Source organism: Bubalus bubalis, chromosome 20 (genome assembly GCF_019923935.1).
Source record: "Bubalus bubalis isolate 160015118507 breed Murrah chromosome 20, NDDB_SH_1, whole genome shotgun sequence".
NCBI lineage: Eukaryota > Metazoa > Chordata > Mammalia > Artiodactyla > Bovidae > Bubalus > Bubalus bubalis.
In genome coordinates this window covers 59660115-59680917 of record NC_059176.1, presented here as the reverse complement: position 1 = coordinate 59680917, position 20803 = coordinate 59660115, and the positions used below count along the sequence as shown (strand labels likewise).

The 20803-nt window shown below is 43.3% G+C and overlaps 1 long non-coding RNA gene across 2 annotated transcripts in view; it reads left to right on the top strand.

The window, feature by feature from the left end:
• LOC102404547 overlaps positions 1–13457 on the top strand; it is a 41444-nt gene extending 27987 nt beyond the window's left edge. For both annotated transcript variants that reach the window (XR_006546791.2, XR_326319.4), the window contains exons 2-4: positions 2992–3039; positions 6620–6787; positions 12582–13457. This is a non-coding gene — a long non-coding RNA (uncharacterized LOC102404547). The remainder of the gene's footprint in view (positions 1–2991; positions 3040–6619; positions 6788–12581) is intronic.
• The last annotated feature ends 7346 nt before the right edge of the window (positions 13458–20803 follow it).

Here is a 20803-nt window from a genome sequence, read left to right as displayed (position 1 = left end):
CCCAGCTCTTTGACCACATAATGGAAGCAAGTCATTCTCAAGGAGAAGCTGTATATTGCCCTATGCATATGTGTGTACTAAGTCGCTTCAGTCATATCTGACTCTTTGTGACCCCATGAACTGTAGCCCACTGGGCTCCTCTGTCCATAGGATTCTCCAGGTACGAATACTGTGGGTTGCCGTGCCCTCCTCCAGGGGATCATCCCGACCCAGGGATTGAATCCATGTCTCTAATGTCTTCCGCATTGGCAGGCTGGTTCTTTACCACTAGCATTAGCTAGGAAACTCCACATTGCCTTATACCCAGTCTTATATTAAAAAAACAAACCACCAATTCCCTCCAAACACGGACATCAGACAACATGTCAAAATCTGGCAAGAAGGTAGGATAACTCTTCCACAGCACATCTGCTGCATGTAGATGGCATTCAGCAGAATCGGTTCCCCCAACACCCCAAAGTAAGCAACGTGCCAAAGCCTTGATGGGAAAAGTACTTAATGATCTACAGTGCGTCAGTCACCCAGCGGCTGCCAGTGCAAAACGAACAACCTTTCCTGGCACCAATTTCATGATCGCTGGCACTGAACTCAGGGCAGCCGTCCTGCCGGGGTCCTCTATACACGAAAGGGAAAGGAAACACGCGTGAGGGGCTCCTAGTCTCTGCAGAGCCCAGGATGCCTGCTGGTCGCCCCGATGCTTAGCAACTGTCTACACAGGAGACTGTTAGGCTGCAACACGCCACCAACTCAGGCTAACAGTCCTTTCCCCGAGTTCAGAAATAGATGCCCCTCATCTATTAGAAGGCTGGGAATCTAGGCCAGTGCTGGCAGGTTTGCCTGACTCCAACTCTGGTAAAGAAGCAAAACTCCACTCTTCATGAGGACTTGGATGCCCACGTGAGATGAGACGGCTACTTGTTGATTTGCAAACATGTGGTCTGGAACATAAAAGACTGAGCCTCTTGCGTCCATTGCGTCACGGCTGGTGCTTTTTTGATTCCTTCCACCGCTCTGTTCATAGTTAGAAGATGACTTACATTACCCTTATCTTAACATCCTGATCCATCAGTGTCACTACTGATCATCAAATTAGTCACTTCCTCTCATTTCAGATCCACTGACAGTTTTGGATGGTTTGAGTTGAGTGCGTTGGACAAGGGGAAATAGGCGATTTCCTTTGCCTCTTGTAGAGGTAATCTCTCATCCAGATACTGCTAAAGCATCTCTTTCAACAGAGGTCTTTATTCCTAGTTTAGCAGCATAACTATAAGGAACAAGTTTCTTCTTTACAAGGCTACAACTCAAAGTCCAAATGATAGATGATTTCCTGGTCCTGAAGAAGACACTTAAGCACTTATATTTCTTTCAACAATTTATTCCAGTTTGAACAAGACAGTCCATTTCTCATGTAAGCATGGGGCAAACAAGTTGTGTGTTCAAAAAAAAAATGTATGGCATTCTTTCAAGTGTTGGAATAGGAGAAGGACTTAGAATGTTGTCAACCAGAAACAGTATTTTTTGACTGTCCACCATTGAATATTTGGGGGCCTCTCTCCTGTCTGCATATTTCCCAGGTGGTACAGTGGTAAAGACTCTGCCTGCTGATGCATGAGAAACAGGAGACAAGGGTTCTATCCTGGGTCAGGAAGATGCCCTGGAGAAGGGAATGGCAATCCATTCCAGTATTCTTACCTGGAAAATTCTACAGACAGAGAAGACTGGCGGGCTACAGTCCATGGGGTCAAAGAGAGTGCCACAACTGAGCAAGAGAGCATGCACACACTCCTATCTGCATGAGTTTTCTCTGTTCTTAAAAGTCCTGTTTAGGTCTGCCAAGAGAACAAACTTTCTTACCAAGGATTTTTGGATGTTTTCTTGATTCACTCCAGTGGCCCCAATGAAGGAGACTTCTAGTTCTTAATCCTGTTTTTCTTTGTTATGTATGGACCTCTCCCCCTCCCCTCACAGCCTGTCTACCTACCAAATAACTGTTTGGGCTGCTCAGGGAGTCAGGATGGCCCAGAATCTAGAACATATCCACAGCTTCATCCAGCTGTAGAAGTTTCTCTTTCCCCTCCCTTCTCCAGGGGATCTTCCCAACCTGGAGATTGAACCCAGGTTTCCTGCATTGAAGGCAAATTCTTTACCATTTGAGCCACCAGGAAAGCCCTCTCTTTTCCCCTGAATAGAAATATTTGTTTCAACTAACATGTTTTATTAAGTGTGTTGCATCGTCACTGTTAAAAATATCAATTCTACTGCAATTATTGCCACAAGGAAAGATTTGTAAATACCTTGGAAAAAGAGTCCTTTTTCTTCCCCAATACAAATAGCTAAGTTAGCATATGTCTTTCTAAAATCCCTTTCTTTTATAAAAATCATACCTTTCCTTCCTTCCTGATCTGTCAAAAGAGGTACATTTGCCCATGTTCTCCACCCAAGGGTGAAGCATTGTATATTTTGACATATGTACTTGGCCCAGAGAGAATCAAAGTGGCTGTAACAGCTTTGATCATAGTAGTGATTTGAGCAATCTTGTGAAAGATTTTTCCCACCAACAGGTCTTTGGGGGGACTGAGACAGGCTTCTTGTATGGGTGCTTCTCAAGGGATCAGTTAGGATCAGAAATGACTGATGCTTCTCTTCTATACTTACAGTCTCTAATGAGAGACCAAGTTGCCCGGGAGTCTCCCCTAGGTGAAGCCTGCCTTGAAGGCTGAGCCATCCTATGTTGAAGCAACTGCCACTCAGAAACACTCTCATCAACGTCTTTCTGTGTTGCATAAACTAAGACTCATCTGAGCCATGTGTTATAAGAAAATTCATGCCCCATCACAGCAAAACAGCTGTGTTGCCGCAGTCACTGACTTTTGAAAGATGTTAAGGGAAGATATTTGTTTTGAGCCAGTCGTTTTGGCTACAACTTCCCCTTCAGGTTTTCCTATCATGATGTCTCCTAGTCCTGTAACTGTTACCTTGTTTCTCTGATAGGAGTCGGGAGGAAACCAGGACCAGTGCTTTCCAGCTCCTAATCAGAAGGTTGGTAGACATGACAATACGCCAAGAATTATTTCTGGTGGGGCCCAAACAGCAGAGGCAGTGCCTCTATAAGATGGCTCATTGTAACAGAAGATAGATATGCCTGACCTGGCTTTTATGACAGATGTCAAATATATCGAAGGATGTTGTGAAGCAGATCAACTTATTGGCAAAGAAACGGAAGACCACCAAGAAGGAGGGTGGCCAGCTTTCCTGTCTCTGTACAGACACAGCAGTGAGTCTGATGAAGGGCCAGTGGGTGGAGAGAGGGGAGACCTGGGTGAGCTGTCTGAATTGCTGCCTTGTCCACACCAGCCTTGTTGATGAAAATCCCCAAACCACAGAGGTTGTTGGGTGAGTGCAGGGCGGGATGGAGGACCACGGTGGAGGACTAAGGCGACAGGGTCCACCCTGAGAGCAAGCACCTCTTCCATGTAGCATCTTAGGTGCCTCCTGGGCCTGCTCAAGAAATGTTGGTTGTTCAGCTCTCCTTCCTGGGTTCAGTTCAAGAAAGCTCCTTGAGGGTCCACCGTCTGCCAAGTGTAGTGCTAGGCATTGGAGATGAGTGTTAATACCACCCGGGTTTCAACTCTAATCCCACCCCCGTCACAGAGCTCTCTGCCTCCTTCTTCTGTGTCCCTCTCCCTTGGGAGAACATGGGGTATTTGGGTGACTCATTAGCTGCTGGGTGGTCTGGGGTAAGTTGATCGACTTCTCTGAGCCTTGTTTTCTTCAGTCACGAAAAAGACACTTGAACTCCTGCCTCATGGAGTTGAGAATATTGGACTTAACAGTGTGATTGTGCTTTGCTAAAAAGACCAGCTGCTGCTGCTGCTAAGTCACTTCAGTTGTGTCTGACTCTGTGTAACTCCATAGACGGCAGCCCACCAGGCTCCCCTGTCCCTGGGATTCTCCAGGCAAGAGCACTGGTGTGGGTTTCCATTTCCTTCTCTACATACATACTTTGCTAAGTCACGTCAGTTGTGTCCAACTCTGTGCGACCCCATAGATGGCAGCCCACCAGGCTCCCCCGTCCCTGGGATTCTCCAGGCAAGAACACTGGAGTGGGTTGCCATTTCCTTCTCCAAAAAAGACCAGCTAGGGAAGCTATATAAGGGGGAGTGATGACTAGCTCAGTATTTACCTTTGATCTCATCAAAGCTACTTTTCAGGTAATTTATATCACCCTCCACTGAGATTATCTGCTGTTAGATTACAAGCTCCCAGTACCCTTAGCCCTGATCTCACTTAGTCAAATATGATTATTAGAAAACCTTGGGACAAATGAATTATACAAAGGCCACTTTTCCCTCAAATGGTTATAGCTAGGAGCCAGGTGTTCTGCTTGGTTAGAGAACAAGCTGGGTATCAGCTGCCTCTTTAGCTGGGCACCCTTGTACTGTGCGCAACCCACATGACCGCCCATGGTGAGCCTGCTAGGGTCACATGGTGCTTGGCCCAACGACACATCTAAATGTTTTCAAACTCAATTTATTACAGTCACTGTTGTGCCCAGAATGATGGCATTACGTTTTCAATAAGATTACTTTAGCCATTGGATAGACTCAATGGATAAATTACAGATAACATGTAAAAAGTCACAACAACGGGTTCTTCTCTCCTCTTAAAATGTTTCTTCCTTTAAGTCAATCATGGAAATAATACAGTATTGCATTTTGTCTGGGTTTGCTGGACATAAAGGGTACAGGTTTTTGTTTCTTTGCTTTAAGTTTTTGTGACCATGAACTATGGGAAATCAACACTGACATGGACTAGGAGCAAAGCATGGAGGTGATACAAATTATTAAAGAAGGACAGTATGTCTTTATAGATCTGGGTTCCCCATGATTAGGGAAGGGAGATGAAACAGAGAAGTTGAGACTAGCTTGCAGGGAAAGTTCCTTGTGATATGGAATATTTGTTGGTTTAACTCTCCTCCCTTTGCTTATTCTGTCTAGATAGTTTAGTTGCTAAAAGTAAAACCCTTGTAAGATGGAAGAGCTGAACAGTTTCACATTTATATATTCCATTTTGTAGTAGTAACATGGAAAGAAATCTCAAGAATGCAGATCTACACAGATTTCATCCTCCACACCAGCTTCCAAGGTGGTCAGATGCTTTTTCTATAGAGCAGAAAATGCAAGTCTCTCTAGAAGGAAAAAAAACCCAGAATCTAGCTTTATGTAAATGACAAGGGAATGGGGTAAAAACGGAACTAAAAACTGGAATTGCTTTGTATGTGGGGCAGTTAACTTTAGTGAGATCCTAATGATTAGATTTTTGGCTCCTCAGGAAGCAGTGTGATGCTCTAACTGTCTATCTCTTAGGCAGGCTTGAGGTATCAGAGGAAAAAAGATTTTTCATTTGAATCTAGAAAATGTAGACTCTGTCACTGGGCTGAAGGAGGAGCAAATGGTGTTTCAACCACAGGAGGATTCCAAAATTCATATTCTTTTCGATTCCTCATTCTGATCCCCCCACCCCGCCTGGCTCCTTTTATTTCCCTTTGAATTTGTGTTAAATTCATTACAGGCTCTTAAAGGAGAAAGGTTCTCAAGGGTTTAATAGAGATGTTAGATGCTATGAATAAAAAAAGGGGGGTGGGGAAGAGGAATTCACCATGGCTTCTTTGAACTAAACTATAGTTCATCTCAAGTGCTTTTCCCCCTTTTGGAGAAAAATATACCCTTCTCCTCCAGGAAGCTCAAAGTCTCAAAGGCCTATATTAACTTGATCTTTGGGAATAGTGTTTTAATTTTTTCCATAATCATCATGCAAATTGATCATGATAATCTCTGGGAAGGAAAATAAGTGAACCAATGGCCTCATTAACTCCAATGCTAGGGGGACCCCGTTCCTAAGAGCTGGTGCCCTCACCCCACACTGGCCCAGGCCTTCTTTGTACGTGACTTGGTCCAGTCCCAAGTGTAAGCTGTGACTTCTTCCGTCCCTGACCTGTTTAAATTGCCTTATGCATTTTACTCCTTTAAAAAATAATGGGGGAATAATTTGAAAGGTCCCAACCTCATAAAAGGGATGCTTTTGCTCTTTAGGTTCCAACCAAGATCTCCATCTGGGCTGTGACAGGACCATACCACCGATGGACGTGTTTTATTCGGGCCTTACCTTAGAGACACTGAGGTCTCAATATGCTTTGGACCATAAACTGAGTCAGTTTATTCGGGCCTTACCTTAGAGACACTGAGACACTCAATATGCTTTGGACAATAAACTGAGTCAGTCGGGATTAAAATGTGTGACTCAGATGCCTAATTCTGAATGCTACTCTGTTGAATTAGGAGGGCTTTTTTTTTTTTTTAAGAGTGTGTTTGTTTTGATTTTAATTTAACATGGAGAATGGCAGAGACAAATAGATCTGTCCAAAATAAACTGAGTAACAAATTTTTGAGCTGTGGTGGTTATTAATTTCATGTAAGTGGCTCCTCTTTTTATTTTTATAAACTGTAAAATTCAAGAGGAAGCAGAACCAAATGTAATATACTTTTATTGATTGCCTGCTAAGTGCCAAGCAAGGTGTTAAATGTTTGCAAATGCTGCCTTATTTATCCTTGTCTTACAGATGAGGAAAAAGGGATGGGAAGAGGTGAAATAGACTGCCCCGCTGGAAAACAGCCCCGTCATTTACAGATCTGCCTCACCGATGAAAAGAATTTGACATGTTGTTTGAAAATTAACTTCCTCGGAGCAGTATCAAGCTAGACTGTTCTCAGTGGACCTTGTCCTTCCAGTGAGTAGTGAGGAAGTTACTAGAACTCTTGGAGCCACTGGGTACTGAGCATCTGGATGAGGACAGTAGATGTCCAGTACTGTGCCTTGTGTCCACTATTACCTTCCACTGATTAACTATCCATGGCTGAAAAATTGATATCTGGTGAGCGACTGCATGCTAAGTCGCTTCAGTCATGTCTGACTGCGACTCTATGGACTGGAGCCCACCGGGCTCCTCTGTCCATGGGATTCTCCAGGCAAGAACACTGGAGTGGGTTGCCATTCCCTTCTCCAGGGGATCTTCCCAACCAACAGATCAAACCTGAGTCTCATGTCTCTTGCATTGACAGGCAAGTTCTTTACTGCTAGCACCATCTGGGAAGCCCAGATATCTGTATATGTATAAGTAAATCACTTTGCTGTATACGTTAAACAAATACAACATCGCAAATCAACTATACCAATATAAAATAACAAATTTAAATAACAAAAGAAAAACATTAAAGCTAAGAAAAGAGAAAAAGTATGGCGGGGCTTCTCACTGCAGTGGTTTCTCTTGCTGCGGAGCTCTGGCTCTAGGGTGGACGGGCTTCAGTAGTTTCTGGGCCAGGGCTCGGTAGCTGCAGTTCCAGGGCTCCAGAGCACAGGCTCAGTAGCTGTGGTACACAGGCTTAGTTGCTCTGTGGCAGGTGGGATCTTACTGGACCAGGGATCAAACCCATGTCTCCTGCTTTGGCAGGCAGATTCTTTGCCGCTGAGCCACCAGGGAAGCCCCAGGTGACTTTAAAGTCAATTTGATCTCTCTCAAGAAATTCTATAGTCAGTATGCATTGACACCTACTATCTGTAAGGTATTGCACTAGAAGACAATGAAATACACCTTCAAGAACCATTAGATGAGTTTGGGCTACATGCTGGAAATTGTGGTATGAGCTCCAGATACAAAGATAAAGGGGCCTGATTGCCTAGTTAGGAGGGTGGCTTTCTGAACATGCACATATTAGAACGATACCAAACAGCAGAGTGACTTGAAGACTTAAAGAAGACTTTGGAGATATAGTAACACTTGAGCTGGGTTTTAAAGTTGTTAGTAAGAGTTCTTCAGATGGAGATGTTGGGGGAAACACTTGCTATTTTGAGGGAAATTCATGTCTAATTTGATAAAGCAAGAGCATGTTATTGCCTTTGAAACAGCTATAAACAGGGTACAAGTGGTGTGTCATGGAGCAGGGCTGGCGCTACCATTCATTTACTGGGAGAATGGTATTTTCTCAGACTACGCTTAGAAGAACAATGGTTCCTTGAGATGCGAATTGGTATTGACCGGGAAAACAGGAGGTTTTAAGGTCAAATAAAATGGAGGGAACACTGGATTAGGCTGTAACCGGATTTTTTCTTCAAGACCTCAGACTCTTTAACATGCTGCTCTGCATGATTAATTTGCAAGAACTTGCCCTGAACCTCTTTGTCTCTCCCTTTTCATAGTGCACCAGGGCTCCATGGGTCCCACAGCGGAAAATACTGCTTTAAGATAGCGGCAGGTGTCACCTGCCTTTAAGAAGTGAATGGTTTCTATTTCAGAAAGGAAATGTGGGCACCTGGGAGGAAGAATGCCAGTGATGAGAGACCAGATGCAAGACAGCTTATAACCAAATTCTTGAAATCTTCTAGGCAGAAGAAACAAATAGAGGTCAGAATTAAAGTACGTAAGCCATGGAATGCAGTGGTGGAATGGAAAGAGACTCAGCAGGTAGCCTGGATACTTTGAGAACATACGGGGGTTTGATGAGAAAAAAATATCTGAGGGTGACACCCTAGTGTCTAGTTGGGATGCTTGGACCGTGAAGAAAAATGATAGGTAGAAGATGAGAAAATTAATTCCATTTGGGAATGGTATAATTGAGGTGTCTATAAGACCTCTCAGTAGAGCTGGTCAACTCAGCCAAGGGTTGGGGACCTAATCCCCATCTCAAGACACACAGGATCATAATTTTATTCTTCTATGATGCTTCAAATGACTATTATCCAAAGGTGTCTCAGGATTTACTGTAATTATGTTGCTTAACAATAAATACATAGAAATGCAGGTAATAGAGAACTGTGTTTAATAGAAAGAGGAAAGTAAGTCAATGATTGACTGTATTTATTGAACTACTAGTGTGTTCCTAGCCTAGCAACTGTGTATGTGTGTGTGTTTGTGTGTGTTAGGCGCTCAGTGGTGTCTGACTCTTTGCAGCTCTATGGACTGTAGCCCGCCAGGCTCCTCTATCCATGGGATTCTCCAGGCAAGAATACTGGAGCAGGTAGCCATTCCCTTCTCTGGGGGATCTTTCCAACTCAGAGATCAAACTCTGGTCTCCTGCACTGCGGGCAGAGTCTTTACTGTCTGAGATACCTGGGGAATCCTAGCAACAGTACATAAGGGAAAAGCAAGCTAAATAAATAAATACATAAAAAAGAAAGACAAGGAAAAGAAAAATACACAACCTTTGCTCAAGGACGTTACTGTCTAAAGCTTACAGAAAATGTTTCAAGTGGTTGGATTTCTCTGTTGGGATCTTTGGACATTCTGCTTGCTAAATGGCTCAGGCAGTAAAGAATCCATCTATAATGCAGAAGACCTGGGTTTGATCCCTGCATCAGGAAGATCCCCTGGAGAAGGGAATGGTTACCCACTCCAGTATTCTTGCCTGGAGAATTCCATGGACAGAGGAGCCTGACAGGGTACAGTCCATGAGGTTGCAAAGAGGTGGACACAACTGAGTAACTAAGCATGATGACTTGCTAGATGAGCTAGGGCAAGTTATATAACTTCTTAAAGCTTGGGTGTTCTCATTTGTAAATTTTTATCTGTAGAATATTAGTACAGAAGTTGTGAGGATTGCTAGGGTTAAACTAAATTTTATTTACTGTATTTTGAATGAATAAAATAAATTTATTTAGGAATAATGTATGCATTGTGATCCATTAATACATTTCACTATTTTTATTTGATTTCCAGTTAATATCAAATAATAACTTGTCTATTTGAATTGCAAAAATCAAGCTGGTTTGAATTAAAGAAGTGTGAAAAATTCTTGGGTTGGCAAAATACATAACACTTTCATCAATTAAAAATAGGTAAAATGTGTTAAAAATAATGAAAAGTTCATATTTTAATTGAACTGACTTTTCACAAGCCTATATTTTACGAAGCTTAATGAAACAAAAATTGAAATGGTGCCCATTATGAAATCTGTGTTAATTGTTATGATTCTCATAAAGTTCATATGATTCCAAAAAGTTTTGCAGTTACACCAACTCAAAATGTACAGTACTTGTCTTTCATTCTCTCTGGATATATTTTTATTAATAAAGACCAATTATGCACCTTGGCAAACAGAGCATTTGCTAAATTGAAAACTTCCTTTAAAAACACTAGAAACTTTGGACATGATACTGCCAAAACTGCAGGGTGCTTTTGCTAATCTGACAAAACTTTCTTTGTTCTTTCTGGCTTCATCAAGAGCAAGGCTGTTTCTTCACTTTACTATTACCCTAATACTGTCATCGTCTTAAATATCCTTGTGCTAGAAGGCACTGCAATATTAATTAAAAATACAGTCTAATTATTTACCCTAGTTGGTTCACACAAACCTCTACAGTGTTATCAGTGCACTCCCTTCTGGGGTTTCACAGCATTTTGGACTGAAATAGGAAGGTTTGTTACTGACTTACACTTGGCTCATGAGTGTAATTAAGTATAACCTACAATTCACCTTTAGGTCACTAGATCAAACATAACTTATCCAGCCCATGTCGAAAAGTATGGGCTGCATTGACTGGTGGGCGGCACACATGAATGAATGGAACTTTTAATTTACCTCCAGGCCTCTCAGGGAACATGTGGAGTGTTTCCGAAGACAGAGGGAAAGCAGAGGGTTACCAAATCAGTCACTGACTTCAGACAGTCCTCAGCGCAAAGCACCATCAACCGCGCCTGAGCACAGCTCGTCTGCGACTGTGTTTAGCGACCATCAGTAGCCTAGTGTGGCAGACAGATATTTTCTAGCTGTTAGGAGTGTGGTGTGAAGACTCTGGATCTGCCTGGTCCTGAATCACCCAGTGAGCTTCTCTTTTGGAAGCTCAGCATAGAAATGTTTCTAGGCCCAGCAGAGTGGTCAGATATTTATAAAGATCTTTAAAATCTTTTGTCCTTGGGCTTATCTGGCATTATTTAATAAGGGAGTAGTTTCTTCCGGAAGGACCCACCGAGGGCCCGTTGGTCTCCTCCATAAACATGTCTTAGAAAGAGTGAGGGTAACAAAACTGCTTTATTGGCATAAAATGTCCAAATGTTACCCCCACCACCTTAAAATTTAAATTGCCGTCTGGGAGTCCTATTCAGTTTGAAATGCCCAACTGGCTGGCCTGAGGAAGAAACAAAGGGGCAGACAACATGAAAAAGTCTGGACAATGAGAAACAATAGTAAAAGTAAAATAATATTTGATTCTAGTTTTTGAAACTCATTAGAACTCAGACTGATTGAAGTGTATGTTCTTTGATAGACACGGTGGAAGATGAGATTCTGTTCTTAAAAGCTATTTGGGCAAGGTATGGAAGACTGAGTATCTTGAATGTTTTGTATCTTAAAAAAACTTTTTATTTTATATTGGAATATAGCAAAGAGTTGGACACGACTGAGCTACTGAACTGACTGACTGACTGATAGCCAATTAACACTGTTTTGATGGTTTCAGGTGGACAGCAAGAAGACTCGGTCATACATATATATCAAGCCAATCTGCCCCAAACTCCCCTCCCATCCAGGCTTTCACATAACATTAACCTTGTTGGTTATTCATTACATGTAGCAGTATACATGTGTCTATTCCAAACTCCCTAATTATTCCTTCCCCTCCATCCTTCCCCCTTGGTATCCATAAGTTTGTTCTCTGTCTGGGAGTCTGTTTCTGTTTTGTAAATAAGTTTATTTGTATAATTTCTTTTTTAATGATGTAGTTTTACCTACATAAGCTATTCAATAGGAAATCTTAAAAATTTAAAAAAAATTTTTAATTGGAAGATAGTTGCTTTGCAATATTGTATTGGTTTCTTCCAAACAGCGATGTGAGTCAGCTGTAAGTATACATATATCTGCTCCCTCTTGAGCCTCTCCCCACCCCCATCTCACCCCTCTAGGTCATCACAGAGCAGCAGGTTGAGCTCCCTGTGTTATATAGCAACTTTCCACTGGATATCTATTTTACAAGTGATACTGTACTTCAGTACTACTCGCTCCATTTGTCCCACCCTCCCCTTCCCCAGGTGGCTCGGTGGTAAGAGTCCACCTGCCAATGCAGCAGACACTGGAGATGCAGGTTTGATGCCAGGGTCAGAAAGATCCCCTGGAGGAGGAAATGGCTACCCATTCTAGTATTCTTGCCTGGAGAATCCCATGGACAGAGGAGCCTGGCAGGCGACAGTCCATGGGGTCGCAAAAGAGTCAGACACGACTGAGTGACTAACACTAACTGTTATCATCCCTCCTTCCCCTGCATGTCCACTGTGTCTCTATTCCTGCCCTGCAAAAGGTTCATCAGTACCATTTTCCTAGGCTCCATGTATATGTGTTAACATAGATATTACAAAAAAAAGAAAGTTATAGGTCAGCGTCCCTGATGAACGCAGGAAGAGCTTAATTCATCCAGAGTCTGAAATGGTGGCAGGCATCTTCAGTGACTTTCCTGATTGAATTTAACCTGATGTTTCGGCTGAGGTAAGTTAAGACTTCAGGGTAGAAATGGGCTAACTCTGTTTTACAATTCGACAGATAGTAGCTGTCAAGAAGGTAAATCAAGACACCAAAGGAAGATAGTACACGATGCCTCTCCTGGGAGGTTCTGTGAAGAGGAAAAAGGACAAAGCAACCAGAGATGGTGGTGTTCGCCTTCTGCCTGCGGAGAACTGACTGTCAGCTGGAGGCTCTGATTCACAGAAACACAGAGGTCACGTGAGATATAAAGTCAAACAGAAAGAGATATATGTGTACCTGGAACATTTTTTTAAATAATGAGTTGATTTGGAGAATTGGTTGAATCCACTGGAAAGCATTATAAGACCCACCGCATCTGTTCCAGTGGATACACTGTCCACCCACCCATTCACTCAACAGTATTCATGGACCACTTACTACCAGCTGGTTACTAGGATATGCAAAAACAAAAGCCCTTGACCTCACAGAACTTGCATTCAGATGAAGTGTCCAAGGAGAGAAGGCTTTCACTATCCATTGGAAACGTGGGGAAAGGGGAGGACCACTTGAGGAGTGGAGGGGAGGTGGACAGGTCCCATCCTGCCAGCTCTTGTACTCTTAACATTCAGAGAAATGAGGAGCCATTGAAGATTTTTAAGTAGGGAAATAAAATGATCAGATTAGCTTCTAAGGGTCCTCTTTCAGCATCCTCATGGCTTCTGTACATGTTCCGTTTCTCCCTGCTGCCCATGTAGACAGAGTTTTCTAACAACCTCAGAAAACTGAGGGGAGCAGAGGCACTTTGGTGCAGAGAAACTGGAAATGGGTGAAAATGTTATTTATTTTTTCAGTTGAGTTTGGACTCTGGAAGCCACCAGGACTTCCCAGGTGGCTCAGATGGTAAAGAGTCTGCCTGTAATGCAGGAGACCTGGGTTCGATCCCTGGGTCAGAAGATCCCCTTGAGGAGGGCATGGCAACCCACTCCAGTATTCTGGCCTGGAGAATCCCATGGACAGAGGAGCCTGGTGGGCTACAGTCCATGGAGTTGCAAGTAGTCGGACATGACTGAGCGACTCTCATTCACTCACTTGGACTCCTGAGACCTTACAACTGGACCACACAGTAGCTCCATGGTTGCCTTGGGTCAGATGCGCTCTTCTCCTGCCCTAGGAGCCTTCCCAAACAGTTGATCAAACCGTGTCCCAACACGGAACCTCGGCTGCCTCGGGCTACATCCTCAGAGCCAGTCTCTCCACAGAATGGTCCCGTCAGCCTGTCTGTGATGTTATCCGTGAGGTTTAACTACACAAGAGCACTTCCTAAACCGGTTCCACAGATGCAAGTTTAGTGAGATGTTAAAAAAAGCTCTACAGAAATGGGAGGGGAGTCGATGAGTCAAGCAGATGGATAAAACAAACCCAGAGTATGATAACATCTTCTCTTTGAGACTCATAAGGCAGTTAACCTCCCTAAAGGCTCTGAGAAACGCTGCTAAGTGTTCTTTAACCTAGCACTTCTCAAGCATGCTGCTGCTGCTGCCAAGTCGCTTCAGTCGTGTCCGACTCTGTGCGACCCCAGAGACGGCAGCCCACGAGGCCCCCCCGTCCCTGGGATTCTCCAGGCAAGAACACTGGAGTGGGTTGCCATTTCCTTCTCCAATGTATGAAAGTGAAAAGTGAAAGTGAAGTCGCTCAGTCGTGTCTGACTCTTCGCGACTCCATGGACTGCAGCCCACCAGGCTCCTCCGTCCATGGGATTTTCCAGGCAAGAGTACTGGAGTGGGGTGCCATCACCTTCTCCGCTTCTCAAGAGTAATTAACAGCAAATACTCTCCTCTACTTAACAACTGTGAAACACTACTCAAGCTAACCCTTCACTTTTGCCAGGTTGGTCTGTCTAACCCCAGATGTGCCTTTGAACTTCCCCTGCCCTGGCTTTCCTTATCTGTTCCCTGTTTTGGAAAATTCTTCCTTAATAACTCTATCCTTCTAATCTCATCCAGTTCAAATGCCATCTCCTTCGTGAAGCCCACCTTGATTATTCCACCCCAGAATGATGTTGCTTTAAGTACATGTATATCCCCTCCCTTTTGTGTTATACAGCGGCTTCCCACATTTTACACATGGTAGTGTATAAATGTTGATAGTGCTCTCTCAGTTCATCCCACCTTCTCCTTCCCCCTCTGTGTTCACAAGTCCGTTCTCTATATCTGTATCTATTCCTGCCCCAAAATAGGTTCATCAGTACCACAGATGTATACTTATAACTGATTCACATTGTTGTATAGCAGAAACTAACATTGTAAAGCAATTATCCACCAATTAAAAATAAAAAATATGTTATCAAGCATATTATAAAAACAGAATGATGGTGCTCTTTTTCTGACTTTTAAAGCATTTTATTTCCTGCCTCATATTGTTCATGAACAATAATGTTTACAGTATTACTTTTTTCATGTTTAGAGCTGTGAAATGAGCGGATCAGTCTCTTGAAGGGATTGATAGTTTTACTTTTTACATGAAAGGATTATGAAAGAACATGAGCTTTGTCATAAGACAAATAGTTGTTCCTGTCACATTTCAGCTAACCGGCTGCATGACTTTGGACAACTTGCCCAGCCTCAGCAGCTCTCAGTTTTTTCATCTGTAAAATAGGGATGATAAACTGTCTCCTTGTTAGACATAGGCCTTCTTGGTGACTCAGATGGTAAAGAATCCACCTGCAATGCAGGAGACCTGGGTTTGATCCCTGGGTTGAGAAGATCCCCTGGAGAAGGGAATGGCAACCCACTCTGATATTCCTGCCTGAAAATCCCATGGACAGAGTAGCCAAGTAGGCTAGAGTCTTTGCAGTCGAAAGAGTAGGACACACATGACTGAGCAACTCACACTTTCATTTTATTAGAGGCTTTGTGAAGATCAAATGAGACCATGGTCAGTATCCAACATGCTGTAAGCAATTAATACATGTAAGCTCCAATTATTATTATAATTTCTGTTACTACTGTGTGTGTGTACTCAGTTGCTCAGTCATGTCCATGGGATTTCTCAGGCAAGAATACTGAAATAGGTCAGCGTTTTCTTCTCCAGGGGATCTTCCTGACCCAGGGATCAAGTCCACCTCTCCTGCACTGACAGATGGATTCTTCACCCTTGAGCCACCGGGAAAGCCCCTGGTACTACTACTACACACAAAAAAATCTCCTTTTTTTGTTTTAGTGACTGTAACATGTGCAATATTCCAGGACATCAAAATTCTGAATGGTTTGATATTTTGGCATCCAAAAAGACTGCTTCTCTCTTTTCGGAGAGCGGGATATTGGATAAACCCACTGCCTAGTAGGAAATGGTTTTCTTTCCAGAGAGAGAGGGCCTGTGACGATAATAGCCATGCTTCCTGGATTTTCTGGTCCACTCAGATTTTAAGAGTAAATCTCATCAGCAAACAAAGAATTAGTCCAATGAATCTGATTTCCGGTTCACTGTGACCGCTGTGCGTAGTGTGGAGAGGTGTTTGGTTCTCGCTTGTGACTGATTTGCCTGGTCTGTGGCCTGGAGATCAGGAGCCTGGCAATTGTGAATCAGTGGCTGGGCAGAATCAGCGCTTTGATTGCTTTAGTGTAGGTTTCCCTTGAATCTTGACATGTGATTGTCTGATTTCAAAGTTCAGCAAAAGAAAATGCCAAAGATTCTTTTGTATCATACATGGTAATTATCTGTGAGTTAAGATAAAAGAACAGCATATATGTATACATATTTTCATGTTTCTACTCATTCAGTAAATATTTATTGAGTACCTACTATGTGCTAGGCACAGTTATGATATAATAGTAAACAAAAGACAGATATCTTGGGACTTCCCTGGTGGTCCAGTGGCTAAGACTCTGAGCTCCCAAAGCAGGGGGCCAGGGTTCAATCCCTAGGCAGAGAACTAGATCCCACATGCTGCAACTAAAATCTGGCACAGCCAAATAAATTATTTTTAAAAATCATACTAAAAAATATCTCTGTTTAAAAGAAAAGACAGACATCTCTGTTATAATGGAGCCTAATTCTGTCTGGAGAAGCCACAAAACAAACAAATAAACAGATGAAGATATTATACACAAAGTGGTGGGAAATGCTATGAGAAAAATCAAAACAAGGGTAGGCGGGATGCAGAGCTGGGGAGATCAGGAAGGTTCTGGGTTAAGATGACATTTGAGCAAAGGTGTGAAGGAAATGTGAGAAGCGTGTAGGCTAAGGAACTCTGGAAGGGAAAAGAACCCTGCCACCTAATAGGCAAGAGAAGAAAGCTGAGATAAAGGGAAAGAATGGCTTGATGTTAGATAAAGAAGCACACTGGATCTTCTGGCCACGTCAAGTTTGCGTTTTATCTGATGTAAAGGAATTGGGAAGCCATCGGTGCACGTTAGGCAAGGCACTACATTTGTCTTTTCAAAAGATCCTTCTGGCAGCAGAGAGTGGAGAGTGGGTTAGAGAGAGCCAAGTGGGTATGGAGAGAGGGGTGGAGGAATATGAAATAGCTCAGCGAGGAGATGATGCTGGCTTGGACTGGACTACTAGTGACATTTTGAGCTGCATCATCTTTGCTGTTGAGGGCTGCCCTGGGCACTGTAGGCTGCTTAGAAGTTGCCCTGGTCTCTACCAACTGGATGTCAGTAGCATCCTTTCTCCCCAGGTGTGACCCCTCTAGATGAATATCTGCTGAGAGGCAAAATTGCCCCCAGTTGAGAGTCACTGGAGTGTGCTACTGGTAGAGATGGGTGGAGGAGGACGGATGTGAGAGGTCTTGGAAGGTAAGAGTCAATGAGAGGGGCTGTACACGGGGTGGCGATGGAGGAAACAAAGAGGGAGAGAGAGGAGCCAAGATGCTGTGCTGACCTTGATGCCGTCATGACCTTGATGCTGCGGCTGTCATGTTAGAGGAGGGGCGGGCTTGCTGCCGAAGATGCTGGTTCAGTTCTGGAAGGGCAGCACTGGGCAGCCCACGAGACCCCTCTCTCCTGCCAGGTGGAGGTGGAAGCAGTGAGGCCTGGAGTCCGGCAGAGGGACCTGGGGGAGAGGCAGGTTTCTACACTGGTGACCGAGGCCACGATGGGAAGAGATGGAACCAATCAGGGAGCTATTTACAGGGAGAAAGGAAAGACGAGGGCCAAGGGTTAAGCCACAGAAACCCGAAGGATTGAAGCCTTCATGAAGAGCCAGCCAAAAGGCCAGGAAATTCCCCAGAGCTTGTGATAACCTGGACCTTACGCAGGAAATAATGCGGGAATCAAGACAGTGGGCTCTGAGTCCAGTGACCTGTGTTTGCATCCTGATTCCACCACTGAAATTTACATGCCCATGGGTACATTACTTATCCTTCCTAAGCCTTGCATGATGCTGGGAGGGGTTAGATGCTGTGCTGTGTTGAACATCTTTCAGTCAGTGCCCGGCTTGTAGGAGGTCCTCAGTTAGTGGTACATGTAGAAAGAAGTGTGGACAGGCACAAAGCTGCGGATGCTGCACATACACGGGGTGGGGGTACTCTCTGAGAGGCTCAGGTGGAGGCCCTTGGCGGCGGGCACAGAGGAGCAGAAGCACAGCAAACGGCGTGCCTGAGTGGGATCTGCTGAAACCCTACACAGCCCCAGCCGGCGGGCCCGGGGGTAATGTAATGAGAGGTGTTTTCCTCCCTCCAGGACAGGTGCTCAACTGATACAATTTAGAGTCTCAAATTCCAGAGCTTAATGGTTTGTTCGACATACAAGTTAGCCCAGCTCAGCACACCTGTGGACTAAGATCTTGTGATGCACCCAAGCCTGTCTTTTATTAAGCTCTTTGCAAGCCGTCAGAATAAGACCAAATGTCCATGTATCACTAAGTATGCACGTGGACGTAAAACGAGCCATTGTGAGGACTGCACAGTGAAGGGCTCAAAATAGCACGTGAATCCCGGGGTTCTGGAAAGTAAGTTACATGATGAATGTAACCAGAGTTAGATATAAAATGAAATTAAATATTTTATATAGCGAGAAATGCCTACACACACATAAAATTCCCTGTTAGTTGTATTTGAGGTTTAGCCATGTTGAATCGATAAAAAATGATTTAGAACGTATGGCTTCCAGCAGCTGGTTGCGCTTTCAGTCTTCCATAAGGAAGTTAAAATTAATTTTAATATGTTGATGGTGCTTATTGATGATAACATTCATAATAAATATCCATTGGAAAAATTCTCTGGCACATCTATGTGACAGGGAGGTCAAAAATGTTAATGACAATCACAACTACAAAATGCAATTCAGTCAATTACTTTAATTAAATCTAAAACTACTTTATGTCTTCTCATTTATACAGTAAACTCATAGTGGGGAAAGGGCGTCATCTTTATCTGGCTCGTTTCAGCGTCCAGAGACGCGGTCTCAGGTTGTGTTTTCACACTGGTAGCTCTTACATCCTTGCGGAACATTTAAGGTAATTATGGGTCTTACAAGTAATGCTTCTGCTTCTATGCAGGGGAAAAGGGTGGAGAGTTCCTTCTGAATGCAGTTTTATGGAAAGAGAGCTTTCCCTTCACAGATGCTAATCTTGTATTTACAGACTGGTTTATGTTGGATGGAGCCAACATTCCTCGGTAAATGGTAGAAGCGTCTACATTTCAGTGAATCCTTTTTAATTATATTGTTTGGTATCAGAAGAAAAGGAACGCAGCTGTCTGAGTTCTCACTGCCACGCAGGTTCCAGTGCTCTCAACTCACTCAGTCCTTACAACCCTAACAAATAGTTTTTTTTACAAAAAATTGTGGGGTCATGTTAAACTTTAGAACCCTTATACCTTAATGTGATTGAACTTGGAAAGCAGAAAGGTGAGCATTTTAAATAATAAATCAATCAATTAATCAACAGTTTATTCAGTATTTCTACACAGTTATTTAATATCTATTATGTGCTAAAAGTGTTGTGGGCATCCAAACACAGCTATAAATTACACAAATGAAATCCTGACCCTCCCCTTAAGGGGCTTACATTTTGTTTGGAAGGAAACGAGAAAACAAACAAGTGAATTGAATAATATTAGATAGTAGCAAAGATCATAGGGGAAAAAAGTAGGATGATGGTGAAAGTGGCTCAGTTGTGTCCAACTCTTTGCGACACCACGGACTATATGGTCCATGGAATTCTCCAGGCCAGAATACTGGAGTGGGTAGCCTGTCCCTTCTCCAGGGGATCTTCCCAACTCATATATCCCACGTTGCGGGAGGATACTTTACTGTCTGAGCCACCAGACAAGCCCAAGAATACTGGAGTGAGTAGCCTATCCCTTCTCTGGCAGATCTTCCCAACCCAGGAATCGAACCGGGGTCTCCTACATTGCAGGCAGATTCTTTACCAGCTGCGCTATATGGTAGGGTGACAGACTTTTCAAGTTTGCCCAGAGTTATTCTGGTTTTGGAGTAGGAAATGGCAACCCACTCCACTATCCTTGCCTGGAAAATTCCATGGACAGAGAACCCTGGCAAGGTCTGCATGGGGTTGCAAAGAGCCGGACCCAACTGAGCACACTCACGTGCTTTCTGGTTTTAGCATAGAAAGTCTTGTATCCCAGGAAAACCCTCTGGGCCAGGCAAACTGAGATAATTGGCTGCCCTTGGAGTGGGATGACTAAGAGAAACCCATCTTTTGGATGAGGAGTCAGGGAAGGCCTTCCTAGGGGATAGACATTTGAGTCAAGACAAGAATGATACAAAAGAGCTGTCTTCAGATTTCTGTCGAGCCATCAGGATGAGGCTCATCCTCTCCTAGAGAGGGTCCAAACAGGAATTTGTGTTTTGAGAATATGAATAAACACTTATGGAATATTTTCCATAGGTCAGACAATGTAAATATTTTATATCCTTCAGTTCCTAAATCCAAATAGTAGGCAATGTTACTCCCATTTTACAAGTCAGACATAAAGTGACAAGCATTGTCTGAAGTCTTGAGGCTAATAGTAGAGAGTTGGGATAAAATTTTGCTCTGGCAGTTTGACCTATTTTAGGGAAAAAGAATCACTTCCTGCTTAGAGAGGAGATAGAAACAGAACTTTGATTTCACAGAGCCTAGACTCTTGCTATATTGCCCATGAAAACTTCTCTAAACTGGATTAGCTTGGACACTATTCTTTATCTAAGCTAGACCTGATGGCATCTGGGTTAAGCAGCCTCTAAAGAGTTGGATACTTCCTAAAGAGCTCAAGATTCCTTGGGGAAATATGATGGGATATAAAGGTACGACTTGGAGTTTCTGAAAATCACAGATGAAGTAAAAAGCAAAAA